At 26.9% G+C, this 22,289-nt stretch overlaps 1 protein-coding gene across 8 annotated transcripts in view; it reads right to left on the reverse strand.

Annotated features, from left to right (window-relative positions):
• Tl (toll like receptor) overlaps nucleotides 1–2,780 on the reverse strand; it is a 207,913-nt gene extending 205,133 nt beyond the window's left edge. For 6 of the 8 annotated variants that reach the window (XM_088203123.1, XM_088203125.1, XM_088203121.1 and 3 more), the window contains exon 1: nucleotides 2,448–2,780. The gene's annotated coding sequence lies outside the window, so the exon portion shown is untranslated. The remainder of the gene's footprint in view (nucleotides 1–2,447) is intronic. The other 2 variants (XM_088203126.1, XM_088203124.1) reach the window with 1 other exon arrangement.
• Nucleotides 2,781–22,289: the final 19,509 nt, after the last annotated feature.

Here is a 22,289-nt window from a genome sequence, read left to right on the forward strand (position 1 = left end):
TTATGTTAATAAAATAAAAAAATAAAAAAAAAAAAGATATGCCATGTTATAAAAATTAAAATGTTTTACTTTTCTAGGCTTAAATTTGATCTTTAATTTTAATTACAAAGATAATTAACTTATTATATGAAAATATAATATATACTATTGATAAGCTGTTTATTAATTTTCAACATATTTTTTTATAAAAAAAAAATAAGTGTTACAAATTACGACAAAAATTGACTTAGGCTTTATATTAAGATAATAATTAAATTATTATATACACTAATTAAAAACTGACATACGTCTTATCATAGCATTTTTATTTTTCTTAAATTGTGATATGTTGCTACAAAAACTAATGTGTATTTGTATTTTTTGCATAAATTTGACCAAAAAATAAAGATAAATAACTTATTCAATATATAAAATCATACTATTTATAAACTAGCATTGATTATTTTTTATATTTTTTCAAATCAAGCGCTACATTTTTCCATAAAAATATTTTTTTGTAAACTTTCTGTAATAAAATTTAAATATTATTATTATTACAAAAATAAACATACTAATCTATATACTATTTATAAATTGACATTAGTTTTATCTTAGCATGTTTGTAAATGCTACAAAGACAAATATTAGCTTGAATTGATTTTTCTTTCTTAACAGAAATAAATAATTTATTAAATATATAGAACTATCTACTAATTACAAACTGTCACTAGTAGTATTTTAGCATATGTAGTTGGTTACATATTTAAAAAAAACGGTACATGTTGCAACAAAAAAAATGCGTATTAATTTTCTAGATTTAAATTTTATTTTTTTTAAAATGACAATTAGCTTATTTGCTATAAAAAATTACTTAATAATATACTAATTAAAAACATGCTTATTTTTTCTGGCATTTAATAAAAATTGTGTATGTTGCTATAAAAACATTTATGGAATTTAAAAAAACATACAATTGTCATTGTCATTGGTTTTAAAACATGTTTTTTATAATATTTTTAAAATAATTGCTACATATTGCTATAAATATGTATTTCTATTTTATGTTTAAATTTTAATTAATTAAAAAGTAGCATTAGCTATATCTTAGCATTTTTTATATATATTCTTAAGCTTAAGTTTGACTGTCATTAATTTAATTTTAACTAAGTTTAACATGTTAGTGCAAAAACAATTATGTATTCTTTTTTAAACTTAATATTTTTATTTAAAATAAGTAATTTATTTAGTATATGAAATTATTGTATACATATTTTTATAGTTAAAATTTAATTATTAAAAAAAATATGGATAAATTAATAAATCATTTATAAAGAAAAGCTATTACAAAATTCAATCTTTATTGCAAAAAATGTTTGAGCAAAATAATTCGCTCAATTTTTTTAAAATACACAGATTTTTGCGTATTTAAGCATAATAAATGATAAAAATATACTGAAAACTGATTTTTAAATATTGTTAAAGAAAAGTGTTGAAAAAAATATATTCAAGACAAAATTTTTTAAATGAATATATACAAATAAGTAGATTTATATTATATATATAATTTTGAGCAATTCATAAATATCAACGGAAAATATGAAATATAAACGTGTTAAATAGAGCACCTGTGAATTATTAAAGATTTTGAAATTAAATTACCATCACGTCTAGGTTGGAAACTCTCGTTGAATCGGCTTTGTTATTTCATTTTAATTTTATTCTGCGGACGTTTCTAAAGTTTTTCGCAAAGGGACGATTATAAAGTCGCAAACTTTGAGCGATTAACCAACGCGAGTGGACTTTAAGGATGAACGATAAGGAATTTATAAATAGATTCGCACTAAGTATGATAATTTTGCGGTATAGGATATTTTTTCAAACGAAGAAACTGGTATAACTGGTTCGTCACGCGTCGGATTTTCCGATACGATCAATGGAGTTTCTCAATATTTTGTTACGCAGGTACAACGGAACATTATGTAATTTAAGTGGAAATGTTATATTTAATATATTTATCGCACATATAAGCTTATATTATATAGTATATCTCAAGTTCGAAGGATGCGCAAGGAATTCGCTCGAAACCGGTTTTTTGGCACAGGTCCTTCTGCGAAAATATAAAATAACCCAGTATGTACTCGAGCGGAGTACAATATATGTATTCTTATAATGCTATACGTATCATTATTTGCCATAAAATATACTGAGAAACGCACGTAAATGCGATTCTCGCAAGCTAGCATTTAGACATTTGTGCTCTGTTCAAACATTGTTGTGTAATGAAATATATTTATATTATAATGTATAAAGTAAATATGAGTACTTTCTATCGAATGAATACATTACGATAAGAATAGTATTTGTATGTATAATACATAGACCTGTATAAAATATTTCCCCATTTAAAATTCATAGAAATAACAATACTAATACGATGACATCATATACAAAAATGAAAATATGCTTACCCTGAATTTCCTCAAGTATTAGTCCGTACGTTGTTATGAGTTTATAGCACGAGACATTCAAAACATACAAACAAGATTATAACCTCCAACTCACTAACTAACCTTGCCGATTGATAGCGTAACCAATTAGCGTATTTTTAAGCAATTCAACACAAAGTAGGTAGTTCGCAGTCGGGCGACTGATGTCCAGCGATCGAAATAGTTTTCGTTACGCTATTGAAAACGAAACTAGCACAGATTCGTCGGACACGACGATCTCGACGAAGTTTTCGACAGTACGATGATTCGGTTCGAGCGACGATAACCAACGCCACGGGCGGCCGGAGCGCAACTGAAGACCACTTGTCGGTCTGTTGGTGTTCGGAAACACTCGGGCACAATCGGCAAACGTCGACTACCGACGATTGACATTACCGCTGTCAGATGCAAACGTCATTTTTGCATTGCAAAATGCATGACCGGTGAATCGTTGTCAGGGGCGGATTGGCGATAACAAATAATTGTGAAAATAATATTTTATTAAGTGATGCAGTGGGAACGCTTGTTACCGAACGTTCCCACTACGACGGTGCCGACATGATTTTATTGCCTTCCGAGAAGAAGTGAAGCGCTCTCCTATTGCCCAAAATTCGGTTTAAATATATTTTGATCAGCCCTCTTATATTAGAAGTCCATAGTAACATCAGTAAGTAATAGTGTAATATCGAAATGCAGACAGACTATGGTGCAATATGTGAGATGCGATTTCTGTCTAAACTTATTCTTCTGCTTATTTTCCCCTGAGTGATAAGTTTGTATTTTGGACTAAACGTTAGAACTTTTATTAAATTAGGTTTGGGTTTGAATAGCAAATTTACGTTTCACAACTGTCAAACTAAGCTTTATATACATGTTAGAGCAGCATATTTGCGTCTATACCTACTGGTGAAAATGTATTTGGACTTTACTAGTGAAAATATCACTACAAAAAATTACACATTCACTGTAATATTTATACATCAGATGTAAATAAATAATGATAAGTATGTAAATATATATATATATTACTACATATAGAAAAGTTGAAATCATATAATTGTACTAGCACCTCCATGATAATTTATATTTTTACTGGTAAAAATATATATTTACTGATGAAAATGTATCTCGATTATTTTTTATTTAACAAAACAATCTGTGTGAAATAACAATCGAGATTTAGAGAGAAACATTCCACAGAAACTGCATTACAAGTAGTGATACATGATTGGTTGTTGTCCAAAGATACAAATAAAACCATTAGAGCAGTTTTCTATGATTTTAAGAGAGCTTTTAAAACAAGAGACAGAAGTATAAAGGTAAAGAAATTTTTATATATTATTTGTATAAATGAACTAGTTTTGATATGGGTTAATAATTATTTAAAAAAACAGATAGCAAAATGTTAAAATCAATTATTTTTATTCCAAAGAGAAAGTAATATCTCACGGTGTACCACAGGGGTCCAAATTGGGATCATTGTTGTTTTTAATAAAGGAGAAAATATAAAATACATATGTTTGCAGATGAACTCCTAAATTAATTGTATAGGTGTGTTAAAGAAGTTGTGTATAAATTAAATAATGAATGATTATAATAGAAAGATTGTTAAGAAATAATGTACCTAAACTAAATGTATGTTGATTAGCTATAAATATATGCTGGATAATATTATAAAAATAGGTAGAAATTATACTATATAAATAAAATATAAAACATTTTGGAATAATTATAGTTACAAAATAAATTTTAAGAAATACTGTAGTTACACACTCATAAAAAACAGTAGAGTAATATATTAGGTACATATAATATATACAAAAAAATTTACAATAATATTATATTGCTTCACTTTAATTATTGTATTTTAATACTATATATTCCTAATAAAATAGATAAGACGATGTTGCAAAAATTACAAAATAGGGCAATAATAGTAGTTTTTAATTATATTTAATTTAAGTATTTATATATGTTATAAATAATATGCTACCGAAGTATTTTAATTTATTAAGAAATTTAAGATGTTCATGGATGTAATAACAGATATAGAGATAATTTAAGAATAGATAGGTTAATGAAAACGAATACGGCTAGGGGAATATTTTACATAGGCGTGTATTTGTATAATAATATTTTTAGGATAATCAGAAAAAAAATGAAATGTAGTGAGTTTCTTCAATGGAATAAAGAAACACCTTTATGCAATAAGAAATTAATTATAATATTCTAGTATTTTATTTTATATTCTGTTTAAATTTGTGTTTCAACAATCAGCTATATTAGCTAAATTTATTTTTTAAATTAAAAAGAGAAACAAATCTATGACGATTCGGTCTTCACGTATTTTTATTTATGTATAAGCATACATAAATAAAAAAAGAAAACGAGCCATTTAGTAATATATACTATATAAAATAACTTTTGACACGGTATGACATGACAGTTTGATTAACAAATTACACAAATTTTATTTACTTTTTATATAATTTTTTTATCTAAAATTGTATTGTCATAGCTTGCTAGGTTTCCCTAATGTACAAACAATAATAAACATAAAAAAATTAAGATGAGTCACCCTTTATCTCGCCTTACTTTAAATTTAGATTATTTTTAATCTGGGTGGCTGTGATATTTTAAAACAATAAATTTGAAAATATAGTATGAACTAAAATCTAAGTATGACAAATATATACATTTTAAGATAAAAAATATATATTAAAAAAAAAATAATATAAATTTAGCTTTTATCAAGTATGAAATGATTGTTTAATATGTAATATTTATTCATAAGCCTACTGTTTACTTAAAACATTTGTGCAAACCACTAATTAAGCACCATTGATGTGTTAAAATCACAAATATAAAATTCGGAATCAAAATATAAAATTAGTTTTACCTATTTGCTTACGGCACCGTAGCAAAATCAACAAAAAATTGCTCAGATAGTAATCAAAAAAATTATGACGTAACTACTGTATTCGCGTCGAATTTATTTTTAAAAAGTAACGAAATATTACCCTTTATAACTGGTCGTTCGGTTAGTAACTTATATCCTGCCGGTCGACTTAGAAAGACAGCTGCAACTCCGCATTTTTCTTGCTGGAACCACTATCAACATCTGAAATAAATATATATTATGTCTTAATTAGGGATATACATATAAAATGTTTACAGATAAAACCTTTTTGGGAAATTTTAAAGACGCGTTGTCCAACGCCTCAAGTGATTGTGAACATAGTGATACGTGCAAAAGTGATTATAATTCAAGTGTACATTAGCATAGACCGCGTGTGATGAATTTATTGTCATCCAGCGATGGTGAGTATGATAGTGATATCTTAGAAGAATCGAGTGAATTAGATCCAACAAGGAATAATCAAGATTTTGAACGTATTCCAGGAGTAGAAGTTTTTCCCAACAAAAGTGAAAGCATCAAAGAAGTGGCAAATTTATATATTAGCGATGATTTGTTTGAAATCATAGTTTCGGAATCAAATTTATATCATCGGAAAACATCTCACAAATACAAATATAGAAAAAAACGAACAATGGAACGATGTGACAGTAAGTGAACTGAAATTTTGCAGCAGGACTTTGTGGAACGATTCAGAAAAATAGCGTCTGCTAGAAGCTCAAACATATAAAATTAAGGCCCATACAAATGAAACATGCCAGAAAAGGTAAAACGCTTATCCAAATTTATAAAACATATAAGAAAAGAGATTTCAGAATGATATCTACTTTTCATTACAGCCAGATGATAGACACGGATAAAAAAAAACAGAACGACCAACCTTACAATGTATAAGCTTCAATATATAATGGAGTATAACAAATATTTAAAAACCGTTGATAGGGCCGATCACTACCTAGTTACCAAATAAAATTTCAAAAAACAATTGAATAAACAAAAACGGTTAGTTTTTATTTATTTCAATGCGTATTGTTTATTTTGTTCAGTGTCAATAAAAATTTGAATCGTAACAGTAAAATTAAATTTAAAGACTTTCTTTTGAGTAAGACTAAAGGATGGATGCAGAATTCAGTGAAATATATCGATTTTAAAGACATTTCACCGGTCTTTACAACATTTGGTCGTGCCTGTGCTGTCGATCCACTAGAAATGTTTGAGGTTAAGCTGAAAAATCATTAGCCAATAAAATTTTAAATTGCGGAGAAATATGTGAGAAGAAAGTGTCGTGTTTGTTCTGCACATGAAATAAGGAGCGATACAGCATACATGTGCGGAATTTGTGAAATGTGTAAAAAAAAAGTGTAAATAAAAAAAATAAATATAAATCAGGATATAGTGCAGTTTATAAGTGTGATTATAAAAATAAATGTGTTTGTGCCAGTTGTAAGCAGAAAAAGGACGCCGAAAAATTTGGTGAGTGCAAATTAATATATATATTATATTATAAATAGATATATTTTAGAAATCGTTGATACAAAATATTATAGAAGCATTTAAACATACATATTATTAAATTATAAATAACTGGTTTGTAACCATGCAACCATTTTCAATTTGCATAAAATATTAGGAATGAAAAATACGTATTTATTCTTTTAAGAACAGTACTATTTTCTTTTTATATTCTACTTAAAGTCGGCAATACATTAATAGGGCGATAATTTATCCTAATTGTAGCTTTTTTTCCCTGGTTTCTTAATCTGTGAATTAGTGCGGTTTTCCAAATGGTGAGGAAATATTAAAATAACAAACACCCGGTAAAAATGTTTGTAAGTTAATGGATGCTATTTCTTGAAAGTTCTTTGATTACTATATTATTATTATTTTTTAATTTTGCATAATTAATATATATATTTATATATAATATTAGGTGAAAAAACTTTGTTAATTGATGTGCTATAAACCGCGGATGTTTCGATTTCTTTTGATTAGATGGTATTTATGTTTACCTAAGCAAATAGTTTTGCCCTTGAAATTTATTTCTGTTTAAGGAGTGTACCATAAAATATTATTTTTTAGATGAAAATAATATTTATGATACATACATTTCATAAAAAAAATCTCGTGTCCCAAAAAGGCGACGCAATGGGATAACATATTTTTACCAAAAATTGGAGTTAAATATAATTTATTTTTTATTCGATATTTTGTAAAAATTGTATACTATTATTTTTTATTATCATCTAGAGGCAAACTTGATGATATCGCAGTATTTTTTTATTAAAAGGAAACGCATAACGAATAACTTTTGTAACTCGAAAATATGTATAGATTTAGCAATCGTTCGGTGAAAAAAAAATTTATGCTTCATTATTTTAATTCTAGAATTTTTCATAGTACAGCGAAAAATGTAATAATTTTTCGCAATCTGCTTGGTACAGATATATTATTTTACTGCACAGTGATGTTTTAGATATTTTTTTTTGTAAATAGCTCTTTTATAATATTTCTTACAGCTAATTATTTCAATAAATAAATGCGATATATACAATAGAACGCATCTGAAAAATAATACGAAACAGACTTATTTTTATGTTCTTTAAACACAAATTCTACAAATTAGATTCCGTATTTTTCTACATACTCACTTCAAAGTGTCCCTTTATTAGGACATAAGGAAATACTACAAAGAAACCAATTTGTCAGAAATCTTTTCTTTAAATCGATTTTGAAAAATTTAATAATTTTTTAATTAAAGTGATACAGCTTCATTTTCCCGTTTCAATTTATCAATTCAATGGATAAAAGGTTGCTTTATCATCTTTCATCGTATTCGGCCTTTTCGATTCCTCCGTGTTTTACATTACGCGGAGGAAGAAAACTCTCCAGCGCTGTGGGGTGGACCCTTCACTTCCATGACAACAAGAATCCACTTTTTCAAGTCACCAATGAAGGATACTTCAAAAAACCGAGTCGAGCAAATTTGAAGGGGGCGACAGACTATTGATTTTAGCCCCGTTAGAGCACTAAGCCTATAATTTTAAACCTTAATGAAAATAAGTATATCCGATCGCTGTAATCAAACCGGTTTACGACTCTGTTTTCCAATCGGAACCCTTACAACTTTGCTTGTTTCGTTTCTCCCTCATCGACTCAATAAGACCCCTTTACGACATAGAGGGTGGGGAAAATTAAAAAGAAAAAACACTATTAAACTATATTACGTATTCGATCACTATACATTGAAGCATTAATTCGTTTTAAATGTACATTGAATACAAAGATATAATTTATAAATACATTATTAAACTCTACCTTCAAATATATTAAATGATAATAACCAAACTTTGACTCAAGGAAAAAGAGAAAAATAATCGAGCCAGATGAAAGATAAAATAAAAAAGAGATTCAGATTATGAAAGCACGAGAGTGGAAGCTCTCGACAAAAATGAATTGAACAAGTTCTGAAAACAGGGGACATATTTTTGCGATATCTACGTATAATACGCTCGAGTATAAATATTTAAGGATTGTTTTAATGGATTAAATATTGACAATAATAAATACGAGTTTATTGTTTTTGACGCGTGTTAAATGAAGTTCGAAATTTTACTGAGTTTAACAACATTCTTCAAACTATAAACTTTTAAGTAGTATTTTAAATTACTTGAATCCGGACTAGATTATTATACTGCTATTATTCGGTACAGGGCGCTTCATTTTCTTGTCCATTAAGTATATATTAGTTAATGGTAAATAGTTTTAGTTTATAATAATAGCTAATACCACTAAAGAATAATGTTTATACTACAAATATTATTTAAAAATATCGTAGTAATACCATTAAAATATTTTTCGGATATGCTGTGTTTTAAATAATATATTATATAATAACGAATTTTTTAAGTAAAAAACTTTATTTTTGTATATTTTTTTTTATTAAATTTTAATTGTATATTATCAATAATATAAACAAAAATATATTTCTACTTATATAATTAGGTAATTGTTTACATAAAAAATTTCACTAATAAGTAAATTCAGTATTAAATTATATTCTGGTATAATCTTTTTATAGTCGATTTTATTGCAAAAAGGGTAGTAGTAAAAATATCAAATCAATTGAATCATACAATATTGATATTAAAAATAAAACTTAAGTGGAATCTATTTTTTTGGATAATATGCAATTTATTTATTACATATTTTTCTTTCCTTTTTTTTCTGCTAGCAACTAGGCACTTGGATAAAGAAAAATAAAATGTAGGAACTCTTCCACTAGAGGCTTCTTTTAAATAAGTAACATAATATTTACAAGACCTTATAGAATAAACTAATTAAATGCAAAATCAGTGTATACTGTTGCACGTTTAATTAAATCTCAAAACATTTTTGGTTTCATATTTTTATTATTTTATAATTATTTTATAGTATAGAGTTTAAAATACGGTGCGAAGTTTTCGTTGAACCTTTACGCGTTCACTCGACAATGTTTCAAAACACGAACACAATCGTCGACAACAACAATGAGAAGACCCTTTATATAATTTCTGCAAGAGCAAAAGTTACAGGGAAGTTTTTCGAATGCCTATTGTTGTTTGAACGGAGAAAAAAATAACTTTTGTATCACACTCGACGCCAAAACTACATCTGTGCGGTCGATTATTCATATTTGGCGTTTTGAAAAAGTTTTCCTCTCTTCGGGTGCGATTAGAAGTGTCTTTCGTTAAATAAACGCCACAACAGTTTCCGACGACAGTTCCGGGATATTTATTGTGTGAAAGATCTGAAAGGCCACATTTCAGACGCAACACGTCTGTCGAAAGTTCCAATAAGTACTTATTTATCAGCGCCGGCGTCCCGCGAGACTTGTTTCAGTATTCCGGCACAAGTAAAGTTTCCTTCGTGGACTTTTCTGCTTCCAATTTATTCCTTATCGCATTCCACCCGAGACGATATTTTAGTTATTTGTGACGCGTTCTCACAAATAACGCTATATTTTGTCGAAAACTTTTCTGATCTATTTTCCTAAAGCGCCTTGTTAAAATTTTCCCCGCCTTCGACGGAATTTAGCAACTCGAACACAGTTGCTGTTCTTAAGTACCATAACATGATACATACTTACACAGACTGAATTAATTAATTTTCATTATACATATATGTAGATGTTAGCATCTACTATTTCTTTGAACTTCCCTAATAACGCGTAGGTAGAGAAAAATAAGCAAATATGAGGCACATTTTTTTATTAATAATAGATATACATTGAAATGCATGTATCGATATAGTTTAAAAATCGCATTAAAATTAAAAAAAATATAATATTGGATAATATTATAATTTGGTTCTTATATTTGCTGATGTTCTTTAGCAAATATTGCTGATAAGCAAATGCTTAAATTTTAGTCTGTCAATGTTAAATCCTTAATAGAATATACAGTTAAAATAGGTTAACTTCATTATTGATGTTATGATTATTTAATATAAAATATGTACATTTATTGGACCACTTGCATATATTATATGTAGAAGCATTTTAAAAACATAAAATGATACAAGCCTCAGTTTAGTCATATTAGTATACATTAGAAAATTATTTTACAACAACCAAGTAATATAAACTACGTTGCTGGTTGTAGTATTTAATTCGTTACATGCGATCGTTACATGTTGTGTGTTGCTTTTAACGCGTGAAGTTTGAAATTTATTTTAAAATATTACTACTTAAAAATATGAATTATTATTTGTATGGCGATCTTTTGACAAACATTACGTTTTTCGCAACCATTTTAGAATAGATATTTAAGGTGGGTAAATGTGTATGATGAAACCTTAAAAACATATTTTTTAGCTGTTATGCGTTTCTAAGTGCTTTATAAAACTCTCCTCTTTTTGCCAGATATAAGGGATAAAAACAATTTTGAACCAAACCGTAAAATTGATCATGGGTCGTCGATCACAGTAAAGAAGATGACAAACTTTATCATTTTTGCCCTGACTATAGTGTTTCTTAAGGCCCTGGGTGTATCATGCCGCTCTTTAAAACCTTATAGCAGGTTAGCATGACAGAATTATGCTATTTTTTATGATTTTGTCCGAAGAAGACTCCGCCTAATTTAAGGCATCTGAGACTGTACCTTTGTGCTGCATCCACGGAGCGAGGCCCTCCGTAGGGCTAGTCGGGGCACAATATTTTTTTCCTAGTAGCGCGTGTTTTTACTAGTGTTATTCTTGTCGTTTATAAAATATCTTGAATTGCGTCTGATCTAATGGCATCTAAACGTATTATTTAAAAAATCCATTATATAGTATAAAATTTTAAATGAATTTGTAATTTACTTAAGCTCTTAGCAAATTATAAATTTAGTTAAATATGAAAAGATGTTATTTTTCTAAGTGACAATTTTTAAGATTATTTTTATACTCTGCCTTTGTTTTGATCATTAAAATTATATCATACAAGATATTTGTGAAAAATCTGTTTATATTTTATTTACCACTTTTGTATGGAATTATATATAACTGCACTTAAAAAAATCATCTCATGAAAACCCTTAGAAGTAGAGATTGCCACATTTGTTTTATAATGTAAACAATGATTTTTTGAGAAACCTTAGAAAAAAAGAATCAGCTTATGAAGAATATAGTCAAACGCAACAATTATTTATCAGCCCTGGAAAATCTAATTGTACCTATTAAAATGCGTTAGAAAAGTTAAAAAATAATATGGCTTTTCCATGCTAAATTTTAATTTATTCGCGGGAAAGGACTTTATAGCCACTAGATAATATACTCATTTAAAATTTTTCACTTTATAGAGATACACACATGCAATATGACAATAGACGGTTATCATTAGTTAAAGCTGCTCGCATAAAATATATAAAATGGTTTGCACGAATTTAGATTTACAGCAATAATCTATTGTGACTATTCTACTTCAGGCTAATAACTTGAAGATCAGCTAAACCACTTTGATTTATCCGTAACCTTTAACCTTTAGACAATGACACCTATTTAATGTTTATATATTGCGATACTAACATTCATTATGCAAGAAAACCCAAAACCAAAATCAAACATTTTTAGTAGCATCGAATTAAAAAATAATATTTATTATCTTGTTATTTCTTAAACAAAAAGTGTTAGTTCTGCTTTTGCAGTTAAAAATATCAAACTTTTTTTAACAAATATTTTTTTCACTTCACAGTGCAAAAAATATTAATTTAATTAATTTATATATTTTAAGTTAATTTATAAAATCATTAAATCAATGTTTTCAGAGTACTTCAAAGTAAACTTGTGTTTTATTAATTTATAACATTTTTTTGTTAAAACACATATTTTTTATTGCCAGATAATTTAAATAATATATATATTTACAAAATTTTAAAAATATATTAGTGCAAACATGTCTGTGATCCCTATAGTTTTAAAATCAGAGTCTGATGTAATAGTGGTTATATATTTCCTGTATTACTATAATTGTTATCAATATATTATTTTTTTTATAATTTAGCGAACTCTCACTAAAAAGCATCATTTAATTAAAAGAAATTTACAAATAAACACTCTGTAGTATTCTATAACCGTTTTTACCACTAAACAATATACTGTACTCTTTGAGACAATACGCATTGTCTCGTTTATTATTTAGTTATCTTTATTTGCTATACTTTAAGTGGCTATCAGGAAGCATCACCAATGCTTTTAACTATAAAAAACACCTGGAAGTCATACTCATGTTTAATTAAAGGAGGCGTATATTAGAGAGGTGAAGCTTGACAATATGTCCTAATTGGGTAAAATAATATTCTAAAGAGCTAAATAATACAGACATAAAAATGAGATTCGCTTTTAGACGTGCTCACATATTTTAAAGAGACATTATATTTATACATTTAATACTACTAAGCCACCACGTTAATTACGTAATCTTGCCTGCGTGCAAAAACTTGTTTGATAAACTTGGACTCTACTGTATTTACCACTACTGTGTATTAGTTTACATAATAAGTGGTGTGACTTTATCACTGGTCGATAAAGGCACATTACATGGTATCAAAAAAATTAAATTACACAATTTCAATTAAATATGAATATCATGGTTAAAAAATAATTACGAAATTTAAACTTTTTTCTGAGAAACATTAAGTATAAAATATTAAAATTAAAAAATTTAAGATACAAATTTGCTATTCTAGTCTACTAAAAACTAAAGTCAAGCATTTGTTGCCTTTCCATGCATTTGAGACTATTCCGTTTATATCATATTGAGCACGTGTTTCAACGATAAATTCATTGTTATCATCCGCACCGCCTCCGAAGCATATTCTTATCACAAATTTCAATCGTGTGTGTATGTGCGGCAAGGCATGAGTAGTTCGCAGGGCCGGATCTGGGTTTTAAGCTGGCAGGCATCTTGATACAGTTGTGTTCATCCACCGAAACAGTTAGCGACGCCTACCACACCAAAGAATCTGCTCGTTTCCTATTCGGTTACAACCCTTTCTGATCACGCAAACGACCCCTTAAACGCTGAAGCGCCTCGGCACAATGCAAAAATGCCATTTAGTCAGGCTAACGCCCTCCTTACAATGAAAACCACACAACAGTGCTTGCGAGCTCGTAACTAATTCGAGTGTATGCTCTTACACGTGTTAGAATATTAATAACGCTTAAAGATAAGCAACGTAACAAAGGGCTAAAAGTGACCAACTAATTTGTACGTCAACGTACTGAAGATAAGTTAAAATAGTAAAACAATGGTTTTATTCTACTACTACATTAAACATATTAAGTAAAGAAGTTTGTTAAAAATCTTTTTTAATTTCTGAGATATTTCTGTTAAAGGCGAATCTGATCAAGGCTTTATGAAATAAATTTTGCTCATTCACAATTTACATTTATTATCCATTTAATTTCCGGCTCTTCGATGGTGTCATTTTCTATCTGTGTGACACGTGTTGGCCGCCACATAATAATATATATTAAAATTCATAATATTACTTAAGGCTTTATATTCAATTTGAAACAAAATACGTCATATTTAAAACATCAAATATTTTTTTGTCATTAATGTAGGTTATTTAGGACACAGTTACTGATGTTATATTAATTACATATTTATATATTATTTATTAAAATTTGCTAAAGTAACAGTGGCTAAAATTTGCTAAAGTAATCGATTTGTTAGAACCTTTAGCAAATTCACAGCAAAACAATTTTTTATTTGAAAAGACTTCTTGAATTGTGTTTGTTTGAGTCAAAAACTAACCATAATTTTTCGAGATTTTTTCTGTAAAGATCTGCAATAAGATGTTTGCAGATCTTTGCACTGACAGTTATAAATGTATATAAAAAATACACTGTTTAATTTAAAGTGTTAAATATTTCATCCAATTGTTTAATTTTTATTTTTAAAAGGTTTAGTTTGAAATAATAATATTTATATTATATGCTTGAATATTGTTGTATTTTGTAAATATAGAAATATTATATATAGATCTACTTTTAATAGAAAATTTAGTTATTATGATAGTCATAAATACAAACTTTATTTCTGCAAAATAATTTTAATATATTTAAAACTTTAATTCCGCATGAATTGTATTACTCGCAAGTTACTTATTTTAAATGTATTTTATTTTAACATTTATAAAAAAATGCCAAAATAGAAGCGTATATAAATGAATTGCTATCGAAAAAGAATTAATAAAAGTAAATTTATTTTATTATCAAAATCTTCAACAATAGTCGAAAATGTATTGAAAATTATTCGGGCATTCTAAAATCTTAAATTATTGATAATTCAAACTTTTTAAAGTGCCATAGAACTCCCAATGTATACCTTTATCCGCAAGTATACGCTGTAGAATTTAAATTTGTTTTTCGATGCGGGAAATTCTACAATTGCCGAAAGAATTACATTACGTAGAACGCATGTAATTGGTAAAATTGGAGGAAAAGTTTTAAATTGAGTTTTCCGCAAACGGCGAGTATGGAAAATAGGACAAAAATTATACGAGTAAAATCAGACCTATTCAAAACTTAAGTGTTGCGTCCCTCGCTTCGGCAAATATATGATGGCACTTTGAACTTTTTTTGCTCGATAAAATTAGTGAAATAAACGTACGTGGGTATGTACTATATTTAACTAAGTATCTCAAGTGTGAGAGAGCTATAAAAACATTTTTCTTATTACGTTGGGTTGATTTAAATTTAATACGGCAAATACCGATCATCCTAGATAATACGGATATCGCTAAATATATATTATATGTATATACACGTAATAAAATAATCTATTAAAGTCGTAAATGTGAAAAACATTATTTAAAATGGAGAAAATCTATAATAACACCTTTTAAACGTGCATGGGCGCAAAAGCGAGCGAAACAGTAGATAATTGAAATTTATGAGTCTGACGTGAAAATAATATATATAGAGGTTAAGTGAAGAGAGTGGCGTAGAGCTTTAACGGGGAAACGTAAGTTGCAAGCTTGTTGCAAGCACTTTGTGAAAGCTCGCAAACAGGAAATGATAACACCACCTTACAACCGTGTGCAATCACTTAAATTAGCTTGGCAGTAAATTTTTGACTATCGGTGAGAATTTCTATACGATTGTAGCCGCTTAAACGTGGAAAAGCAATTTACTGATTAAAAATGTGTACTATATATTAAAAGATATGTTTTATGATATGTGTATTTTTTATGATTCATAAAAATATAAGAGACGGAGACTGAATGAACTTTAAATGTGTAGTAAGCACATATAAAACTAAAAAGCATCTCTGCCATTTATGATCGCTTAGAATGACGACTAATTCACGTTGCAGAAATGTGTGCTATCTTGCAAAATTTGTGCTTGTAAAAATACATTTATATATTGTAAATTTTTGGTTGTCAGTCGTTAGCCGAATCCGTTACTACTATGTAAACACAATCAACAACTAAGTAAATAATGAGACAATACATTGAAATCTGTAAATCAGTGACATATATTTTATTAATTATAAAATATTTCAATCAAAAGATGTTACTGTAAATGTCATAGTGATTTTAATTAAATTATTTGTCACGATATTTATCCGAGAGATAATAATAATCTGAAAAAATATAGTCTCTAATGATCCATTAAAAATAAAATTATATAATATTCACTAACCCCAGGTATTTTAGGTATTGGTCACTGACTTATACCACTGTTCTATTTTGCTGTTTGTTTTTGTTTGCTTTTTCAATTATTTTATCTTTAAAGTGAATATTTGTTATCCTAGCTTAATATGTAATTTTTATTTGCTTTTTATTAAATTTAGTTATGAAGTTAAAAAATATAAAATAATTGAAATGCATTTTAAGGGTGACCGGGCTATTTTGCAAAAAAATAAGTGTCAAAAAAATAATATGTTTATAATAATTTGCGGAATTTCTGTATGCGCAATTATCTATGTTTAGAATTATTCCTGTTCGCGGTTTTCGCATTGGCAGTTGTTGTGTACGCAATTTTATTTTACTTAATCCTTTGAGTAATGAGTTAATTGACAAACATTTTTAATTTGTTAATATACAGCTGGGAGAGAGTTAATTTTACATATTTTTTCAAAATTATTTCTGTTGTTATTTATTTATTATTATTTTATATTGCATTTATGGTGAATTATTAAAAATTCTGTGGTTTTTAGCGTTAAATTAATTTATTTATTTTTCTATTATTAAATTTTGTATATTTATTTTTTATATATTATTTGGCTTTTTTGTATTTTTTAAATGAATTAATATAATATTAGTATATTTATATTTGTATAATTATTTATAAAAATCATTGACGTTAAATCAATTTATAAAAATTGGTATTTAATTCATTTTATTTCTTATTTATTTAGTTACATATGGAAATATATAACTATCCGGGAAACCTAAAAACAGTAAAAGTTTGACAGCCGTACATGTACGGCAATACCGCTCAAAGGGTTATTATTCACCGAACAATTTTTAGTTAAATTAATAATGAATTGCCAATAAAAATTTAAAAAATCATTTGTAACCTGTTGCAAAAATGTGCGAAACATGTTTAGAATCGAATCATACAAAAATAGGTTTTGCGCAGTTCCTTGTTTTTCTGGTTTATAGTCACTGAGAATATAAAATAATTATGTTTTGATGCTTAGTAAAAAGCCAAATTAAATGATTTAAAATATAAACTTTATTATTAATATAATAAAAGTGAGCATATTTTTATGAGGATTAAAATTATTTTTATACAGAAATAATTGATTGTAGGTAGAATTAGCTAGATTTCGATACAAATATTACTTAATTTTACATAATTTGTGCCACTAAGTAAAAAAAAACTATGTTATTATAAATAAAAAAAATAGTTGACCGTTTTATATAGTACAAAAATCATATTTTTTAGTCGTTTAAAAAATTTCACTTAAAAATAGTGATCAAAAATTATTTTATTTATTTAAAAATTTAACTTAAAAATGATTTGATATAATCATTTAAATTAAAAAAAGTTTTGACAGTTAATTTTGTGTAGAATTTTTTTTTAAAATAATGTAAACAATAAAAAAAAATTGTTGAAATTTTTTATAATTTTTTAATGTTATATAATTTGTAAGTAGTCTAAATGTTTATAACCAATTAAAAAAAATTGACTTTAAAATTTGTAATTAAAATGAAAATGTTTTTAAGCTTATTTGGTCAAAATATTTTTAACGATTGAAAAATATCAGACATAAAAATATCGGGTAAATTTGTAAGAACTGCAGGAGTCTCACTTTGCCACTTCAAAGCATTTTCTATTACGATGATTAGAAAATTTTAATACTTCCATAGTCATAAAGTTTTTCTTATTATATTATACATATATGTAGTACTTCTCTAGAAAATGCATAATTATGATTTTTTTATTCCCTTGAAACAGTTTTTTTTTTAAATTAAATTCATAAGAATATATGCGAAATGTTTACAAGTGCTTTAATTTTCAATTTGCTAAACTCACAGTTTTATGTAAAGCAGGTAGTACAAAAAGGGAAAGATTAATTTTTGCCATTGCAAGTTTTATGACCGACTCTAGGAATAACATTTTTTTGGGATTCTTTAAATATTTTATCGTCAAGAAAATAATTGAAATGCAAGGATTAATATTAAAAATATTAATAATAAGCACTAAGCAAGAATTTTGTTGCCAACCAAGTCATACAAAAGTCAACGTTTTCATCTAAATTTTGAAAATTTTTGTAATTTTTCTCAAAATACCAGAAAAAATATCATGTGATGAAAAGTGGCCGTTAGTTAATGAACGCAAAACAAATTTTAGGTAAAATTATATTTATATCTTAATATATGAATTTAAATATATAAATTATGTTATAAGAATGAGCGTGTTTGTCTTCTTAGCAAATGATGTACCATTCTTTGCGTTTGGTTTTATTAATTTTAATTATAAATTATAAATTAATTTACATGCCTAAATATTTAGCCAAATTGTTTTAAATGAAATCAAAAAAAAATTGTATATTATACAAAAATAAATATTGTAATAAAATCAATATTACAATATATTTTTATTTCACAAAATGTAAAACACGTCATTTTTATATTCAATATAAACAAAAATGTTCATAAAAGATATAAAAAAAAAAATGTTTTTGTATACTGTTTTGGAAAAATTATTTTTTATACACAGGTGAAATATATACAATTTTTACTGTCAGTGGCAATTAATATATTAAATTCTTATATAATAATATAGAATTCTATTAATAAATCGCTTATCAGAATAAAAGCATATGATTAATACATTTTTAATCATATCATTAAGCTGTTTGTTATTTATTTATATAATAAATAAAACCGTTTTTATATGCGATTAAAATTTTCCTAAAATTAATATTTTGAATTGTGATTGTTTATTATCACATTATAAGTATTTAATAAATAAAGTTTAAACATAAATAGTATCTACAATATATAACATACATATATTACTAAGTATAAGTTTAATATCAAATACTAACAAATTTAATTATTAAATAATTGAGATTTTCATAATACATACTAACATTGCTGTTAAACAAAAAAAATATACTAGATGACGCAATGAGCCCTTAAGATATTTTTGTCAAGTTCGAAACGAGAAAATCTTTGTTTGTTACTATATATTTTTTATGTTTCATATGTAAACTCTTCAATTACATTAACTTTTCAATCGATATTGATTTTTTTTTCAAAATAACTTTAAGCTCGCTCACTGTATTAAGACTTTTAGACTGCATATAAACCCTCTTTAATAGGCAGTCAACTTTTTGTATAAAAATTGTGTCTTTCTAAATAAATAAATAGAGATAAATAATAGTTAAATTTTATATGTACATACATGCAAATTTAATTGAATATAATACATACCTTGTTAACATTATATTATGAAGCTTTTTGATGAAGTAATTAATTGTTGAACAGTGTCGCTTACAACACGAAAAATCTTTGAGCTTCACATTAACAAAAGCAGGGAAAGACGAGACCGTTTAGAATAGCTCTTGACCGTGGGCTTGAGCCTTGACGGCGACATTTTGTCCCTTTTCGAGGGCCGGGCAAGATGTTTCTTATTTCACAGGGACGTGGCAATAACCCGGCCAATTCCAAAGTAAACAACTATAAAAGACCGTCTTTACGATCCACAACCCACACTTGCGCAGTACAAATTCGCCCTCAGAAAGTCATTAGACGGATTAAGGGTTACGTTTTATGTTCTGTGGGCGGTTCGGTCCTCTTCGTCTCTGTTTCACCTGCTCGGTAAGGATAATGAAAAGGAGAGAAACCCCTTTCGGGTGCTGTATCTGTTTGCAAATGGAAAAACTTGTAACTGCTCCATTCGCGAGAATTGACAAAACAAATTGTGGTCGTGCACCTCCTCACCTTGCTCGCTATCTAGACGCAAAGTTCTTTTTATTTATTGCCAAACGTAATTCGTTTTGTGTCGCTCTGCCTTTTTTTTGCGGTTTAACGATGTTTCACAGTCGCCTTTGTTGTGAATCTGTCGACCGATTAACTTAATGTAATCTACGAACCGTTGAATCAAATGTTAAAAAGTAATATAAAATTTAAAAAAATACACAATGTATTATATTAAAATATACAATAAAAAACACTCGACAACAATACTTAAAAATTCACGATTATTGTAGCTGTATTTATTTTATATTTGTATATATGTATATATACGTTAAAAATGCAGAAAAATACATACATTACATTTGGGTACTGGTTACTATTTTATAGCTCACAAGAGGAAATTGACTAATATAATTTTTTAAATTATTAAGTAAAATACAAATTATTGATTTATTTCAATTATTATTCTTAAGATCATTTATAACTAAATTTTGCCTTTAAAGTAAGGTGTGTTTAGGCATTTTATGTTTAAATTTTTAATTAATACTTTTTATTTCACCGATTCTGGTGAAATCATTAAAAACAAATTTACAATAAATTGTGACACTTTACTATTTCTATTTTTTTGCAAACTGGTTTAATTAATTAGTTTATATTACAAATTTTAAGCTGATCTCAAAAATATAAATTTATTTTTCTTGAAATGCATACTTTTTATTATTGTTATTAATAAAATTAATACGGCTTAGGTATTATATTTAGAATTATTAATACTGCTGATAAAACTTTTTTTGGTACTATATATTTTAATAGTTATTAAAATATTTTTAATGTATTAAAACCATTTTTTAGTAAAATTAATAACAAGTTCACTTGTAAGAGCATACTTTTATATATAACTAAGTCCTTTTGGCAGAAAAAAATTGTATGAAGTATAATCCTAGCAAAGTAAAACATACAGCTGGCTGTAACAAAACGCTTATACGCGCAAGCAAAAACTAATTAGAACCGATAATATATATTTTTTTCATCCTTTATATCGTGTTTTTTTACAAAAAAAGACAATTTTGTAAAAATAAACGTTCGGTAAAAAATACATAACTCGCATATATATATTTTTTTCTTTTATGAATTCTGCCTTCCGATTTTTTATACGATACATATTTAAATAAAATAATATTTATTGACTTTTTAACATATTTTAATACTTAGTCTTGTGTTTAATTTTGATCTGGGTATCTTTAATCACTGTCTTCTCGACCGCCCCTCCGTTTGAGTTTTCTCATTCTTCGCTTCAGTCAGCGGTTTAAGAAAATTAAATGCAAACAGAAAGACTACTTGTAATAACAATGAGCTCAGCTCTCCCGGAATATTTAAAAGCTTATCTAGACTTTTACAGCATTCCGAACCAATTTATTTTTTCTCGTTAAAATATTGGCGTAAAGATATGCCTTTTTGCTAGAACGTTAGTAAACAATGTCTGTATATGGCATATTGAATTTAAATTAATGTGCAATAGTGATGCGTACACAACCACGCTAAAGAATAATGTAAAACCATAATGAATGAGAGCTTTAATAAAAGCTGTGAGGCTTTAATAAAAGCACGAAGCATCACTTTTCATTGTCTTTCAGTCGTTATAGTTTCTTTGAAAACCGAAAACGAATTGTGAATGCTAACGAAGCGAAACAAATATTGCAATTATTATTTATCATTTCGTTTATTCGAAAGCAGCCAATTAATCAATTCAAAGAATCGCGCAAAACGTTTCAATATTGAAAATTCGTGCGAAAGTCCACGACGAAAAATAATTAATTATGAAAAATTTATTCTGACTACGTGACGGTACGAAGAGAAAAATATACGTTTTCATTTCATTGAGTGTTTTGTATAATATTTTTAATTAGTATTTTCGACGGTTTTCTTGTTCTTTATAGATATTGAAATTTGTGAAAATATTGTATAAAAAATATTTAATATTGCAAAATTACACGAATAACAAAA

This window comes from Plectrocnemia conspersa, unplaced genomic scaffold (assembly GCF_051122295.1).
Source record: "Plectrocnemia conspersa isolate PC_06_02 unplaced genomic scaffold, ASM5112229v1 ptg000014l, whole genome shotgun sequence".
Taxonomy (NCBI): Eukaryota; Metazoa; Arthropoda; class Insecta; order Trichoptera; family Polycentropodidae; genus Plectrocnemia; species Plectrocnemia conspersa.